This window comes from Dipodomys spectabilis, unplaced genomic scaffold (genome assembly GCF_019054845.1).
Source record: "Dipodomys spectabilis isolate Male_0828 unplaced genomic scaffold, ASM1905484v1 ptg000037l, whole genome shotgun sequence".
NCBI classification, from domain to species: Eukaryota; Metazoa; Chordata; class Mammalia; order Rodentia; family Heteromyidae; genus Dipodomys; species Dipodomys spectabilis.
This window is the reverse complement of record NW_024870714.1, coordinates 1,659,078-1,665,077: the sequence shown is the minus strand read 5'-3', so window position 1 is coordinate 1,665,077 and position 6,000 is coordinate 1,659,078.

The following is a 6,000-nucleotide window of genomic DNA, read 5'->3' as shown; positions in this document are numbered from 1 at the left end:
TCATGGCAATTCTATAAGGTGTTCTATTTCATTTGTATATATTCTAGCTTTCTGCAATATCTGAGCTATGGTTTTTGTTTATCTGAGTGACCCCACAGGTCCACTGTGATAAAGGTTTGGTCTATAGCTGGCTCTTTTCAGTGGAGGTATAGATGTTTAGGATACAGGAAACTAAGGTTCCCTGGGAAGTGCCCACAGAAGGGTTTGTAGGGTGCTATGCTCTTCTTGGTGAAGAAGATGTGACTGTGTACAGTGACACAGACTTCTGTCATAATGTGCCTCCCTCTGTCATGCTTATCAGAGATCAAACCAACAGAGCTTTCCCCAATCTTGGGCTGTAAATCTCCAAAACTCATAGTTAAATAAGTTCTTTTTTTTATTATTATTTTGTGGGTCAGATGTCTTGTTACAGTGACAAGATGCTAACTAATACTGCCTGTGTTGTAAGAATTCAAAAGAAAGCTGAATCTGGAGACATGGCTCAAGTCATGGAGCATGAATAAAAGTCATCCATGAATCAAACAGCAGAAGGAGAATGCTAGACCTGCCTGAAGCAGAGCTCCAGTGCCAGCACAATAAATGGAAAAGAAAAGATGAAAAAATAAAATACACAAGCTACTCAGTAATTCTCAGAGGCTGGAGAATTTGGTATTTTATTTCTACAAGAAATGTTTCTTTCTGGAATTTGAGATAAAACCTCCAAGAAGATGCCCTTTGATAGAAGAATTCAGTCCAAATTCAAGGGGGTATTATCTTGGGCTGGAAGCTCTTTGCAGATCTACTTTAAATATTTAGCTCTTTTGTTAGGTAATAAGAGTATTACAGCTCTAATCTCTGCTGTGATTTAGAAGGGAAGAAAGAAGTAGTGATCTGTTTACAGAACATATTAACTAAATGCATTCATTTGCATAATACCTCTTTAGGGATGGACTGCATTATTCAGAGATTTCTATATGTGGAACGGCAGGGATATTTTGGGCCTTGGTTACAATGAGGTCTTAACTTAAACTCTATTAGCTTAGTACGACAACATTTCCTGATTAAAAATTCCCATTAGTGTTGAGACAACTTCGGAGAAGCACTTTGCACCTTATGGTGCCAGAACAGGGGAGAATAAATATACTTGTTTGTAAATGAATTCTGTATAGAAAGGTCTGAAGTTGCTTTGAAAGTTATAAAAATAACACTTTTTTGATGCCGGTGGAATTTAAATATCCTGGAGGGGGAGATAAAATCACACAACTCCATGCTTTTGAAATATTTAAATTCTAAATATTTCGTGAAATATCTGAGGGCAGTGATTTTGAAAATGCTGATTTGGTGGCAGTTATCAAGTCTGACATGTTGATTAAAAAATAAAGTATTGGCACTTACTCTTTGTCTGCCTGTCTGTCTGTCTCTGTGAGATACTGGGGATTTCAAAGTTTGAACTCAAAAGTTCTGCTTTTCTTGGCTGATTCTTTGCCACTTGAGTCATGTCTATGGCTTAGCTTTTTACTGGTGATTTGTGGACATGGAGTCTTGATAACTTCGCTGCAAAGGCTAATCATGAACTGTGATCCTCCAGCTCAGATCTCAGATCTTTTGTGTAACTGTAGCTAGGATTACAGGCATGAGCCACCTTCCATTTATTCGTAACTGGAAACAAGTATCCTTGCTTTTAGTTGTTTAGGCACATGTGGAAAAGTCAGACATGTTTTTAATATTCCTTACTCTTTCTGATGAGAGGCATGATTACCATTTTCCTCACGAGAGAATTTTACTTCTCAAGCCACTGGCTACAGCTCCTCCACATAGCTTCCTCTGTGATCAGCGGCGGTGAATAGACAGGATAGTTGGACAGCTAAGAATAGACAGATTGGCTTATCATCTGCCCCTGCCTAAGGAATGTCCCATGCCTCAAGAACTCAGGACCATTAAAATGTAGTGGTAAGATAGGTGTTATTGAGGACGAGGGAGATACACAATTGAAGTCTCATTTCCAATAACAATGCTTGTTAAGCAAAATAAAGTTCCCCTTCACAGAGCATGTGCAGTACTTAGCTTGGCTTTTCTTTCTTTTTTCTCTTCACTAAATTCCATACTTCCATGCTCACCTTTCATTGTCTATGTATTTCATTTTGTAACTCCTGAGACAAGAATTTCTCTTGCTGTGGAATGACCAATGATTCTCCCTGCTACAATTGTAGCAGCAGAAATACCAGACATTTGGGAGCAGGCCATTTCATCATACAATCCAAATAGCTCTATAATATGGGAGGGAGGAAACTGTCTGTTAAGTGAGTAGATATACCAAAAAGCATCATTTCCTTCTCTGTAGAATTCTAGTCTTAAGATGTCCCGAAGAAGGCTCAGAATACTTCCTGAATTTTGGCTACAGGTAGAGAAATTCTGTGTAGAGTTCCATTAGTTCAGAAGATATTTGAGAAGAAATAAATGTTTATCCTTGCATTGTTTTTTTTGTTTCTCACGCTATACTATTACAAAGATGCTTAGCTGAGTTATTCTTTTAGGGTTTCCAACTAGAAACCAGATAAATAAGGAATCAAATATAAATTAAACATACTTTAAAATATAACAGTTTGCTGAATGAAATCAAATATAATTTTCAGTAGATTGAATAAAAATGACAAATGGGAAAAAACTGAAACAATGGTAATGATGAGAAAAATGAATCAGAAGACATAATAAGGCATCATACGTATTTTTATACCGTATTCCTAGTAATACTGTGTCTTTGTACCAATAGACTTCAAAGAATACGCATTTCCTTTTTTCCATTTTGGATAACTCTTGGTCTATCCAAGTGTTCTTTTCCCCCAAGTGTCTCTGTTTTTATAAATAGAAACTGTTATAGCAATTTTCTATGTAAAACTTATGGGAACAAACAAATTTTACCTCCTCAGTGATACTGCTAACCCCTCACTGTCACATTCCACTGCAAACATGGTGTCTCTCGGATGACTCATTCTAGTTCATTATCGAACCCTAGCCAAATAGTATGGTATTCCTTGAAGTAGGGTTTAAAATCCAAGTGAGGCTATTGCCATTAGAAGCACCCAGAGACAACTTCTGCTTCTTAAAGGGTGGACTTATCTCCTATGTCTTAGTGACTGCTTTGGATTTTCAATTATGTACATGCTATGAATATTTGTTTGACATATTTTATTAGAGTTCTTTGCTATTATTTGTAGGATGGAAGAAAACACAAGTGCATAGCCTCTAAATTATGTTGCTCCAAAGTGAAATAAAAATCAAGACACACTGCTGTGGTGACAAGTTGGAATCAGATATTTGAAAAGGAAAGAGATCTGAGAATTTGCTGAGAATGCAGTCAATGAAGTAAGTGAAAATGAAGTAATTTCAGAGGATACAATTTGTGTGTGTGTGTGTGTGTGTGTGTGTGCGTGTGTGTGTATGTGTGTGTGTGTGTGTGTGTGAATCCTGAGGCTTGAACTAAGGGTCTGGGCACTGTCCCTGAGCTTTGCACTTACAGATCACATTCTATCAGTAGAGCCATAGCTTCACTTCTAGCTTTTTAATAGTTAATTGGTGAGAAGAGTCTTACGGTGAGAAGAGTGCTTTACTGCCCAGGATGGTTTCCAACTATTATCCTCAAATCTCAGCCTCCTGAGTAGCTAGGATTCCAAGTATGCCTGTGATCTATCAGTGCCTGACTCTGGATGTAATTTAAAAGAATTTACTGAGTAAGCTAAATAGACACACATTTTATCTTCATCTTCTTTGTTTGGGTTTCTGCCTAGAACATAAAGTCTATTAATTTTGAATATTCTAAAGGGTGAAAGTCATATCATAATTTTCTCACTCTGCTTCTGGGCTATTATTTGCTTTCCTGCTACAGGTTTAGTGTGGACAGTGAGAATTATATTACAAATCATTAGTGGTGTGATAAAAGGTGGGCATTTTATCAATCGTGGACTGGGCAGTGACCAGTGTCCAAATTAACTGGAACAACAACACTAATGTTTGAAGGTGGAAAATTGCCTTTAAGTCTGTTAATAAGATCACTGAGTTGGAAGTTGGCTTACTGAGAAGAGGGGAGAGATTTATTGGCAAGTCCCCATGCAATGTTCTCATGCAATTTTCCTTAACTTTTTCTTACTCATTCCAAATAAAATAATGTTTGTGTGTCTAATTTCTCTTTAGAATCAAAATAGTAATTGGTACAAAGGGATATAACGTCAATCATTGTTTATCTGCATAGATATCCAAACCAGGTCTAGATTATCGAGTGGCCCAATTCCCAGGAATTTCAGGAACACAAAGAGCAACACTAAAAAAGGAATCAGCCGATACTGGTGGCTGACTCCTGTAAACCTAGCTACTAAGAAGGCTGAGATCTGAGAATCATGGCTCAGAATCAGCCAAGGCAGGAAAGTCCAAAAAACTCTTATGTCCAATTAATCACCAGAAAACCGGAAGTGTACTGTAGCTCAAGTGGTAAAATTCTAGCCTTGAGCCACAGAGTTCAGAGAGAGCACCCATGACCTGAGTTCAAGCCCCTTGGCCAAAATAAAGAAAGAAAGAAGTCAAAACTTTCCAGAGTAATTATTCAAATCTAAAACTATCCTGTTGATATCAAAATGTTTTGCAATACATTATCATGGTTAAGAATGCCATCACGAAAACCAGAATGGCTGGCTATGAACCTTCCAGTCTGAGTGAATTTCAGCAAGATACTTAAATGGTCTACATCTTACTTTTCTCATTTGACAAGTGGGCAATGCTTTACTACAGAGGGCTATTGGAGGGAAGATTACAAACATATCAACAATCAATACAAGAAAGTTTCTGGCACAGATAAGCACATATGCACAGGAGCTCATATTACATCAGTGAGGAGTGTGTGTGTGTGTGTGTTTATGGTCTTATTTCCTTGGTGTTGATGCCAATCAATATTTAACTTATATTTAAGTTCCACTTTTAATTGTGAAGAAAATACTTTTAACTGTCAAATAGTCATCAACCTCTCCATTCCTTGAGTAGCCTTAGGTTCAACTCTTCTACAAATTAGGTGAAGTACCAAAAGCCAAATTATTGCATATTTTTCATCCTTCAGAAAAAGAAATTCACTAAAAAGAGGACTTATGGGAGAAGTCTCAGTTCAGGGATATTGTGGGAACAAAAGCCAAAACTTCAGGTAAATGAGTGTATTCACCTAGTTAATGCTAGAATAAGTAGCTGTGAGGGTTTTTGACTGAAAAATGAAGATTTAATTGCATGGAGAATGAGGAGAATTATCCACTGTAGTGCTTCTTTTAGAAAACACACAATTGAAGTAAGAAAAACAAAGCTGCTGAAGCTTCTTACAACTGTTGATTATATTATGATTATGTCATGCAATCATGAATACAACCTTGTTAATACATCACCAGCCTTCATGAATCTTTGATTTTCTATTCAGTATGTACTCTTCATGAAATGAGACCACTTACTATGGTGATCTTTGTTTTGCCAAGGTCTTGCATCTTTCCATCTGAAAACAGGCACAAAACACCCAGAGTGACTTGTTATGTTATTTCTTTTAGAGATCAGTTTCTCACTTTGGCAGGAAATGTAGTCAAATCCATATGACAATGAAATGTATTTCATGAAAGTTATTTTTTAAAAGGGGAAGCATATGACTTTATAAAATTTTACCTTTCTCAGATACTATTCCGCATTCTCCTTACTCATCTGAATTGCTAGATATTTTTATTCTCCTTTCTTGTATTTTTTTCTTTTGCTTCTTACTTACTGTAGATGTTAATTTTATGTGGAGCATTCTCCTCTCTTTAAAACTTTCATGTTAACTCATCCAATAATGCTTTTCTTCTTATTTTGTTAATAAACATATGTCTAAAGATTTATTCCAAGAATTTTAAATGAATGGAAACTGTGTCATTTCTGAGGGAAGTAGAAACAGTACCTTAAAATCCATGCACCAGAGAAACCAATATGTGATTACTCACCAATATGATTATTTCTGGTCTCAAAATT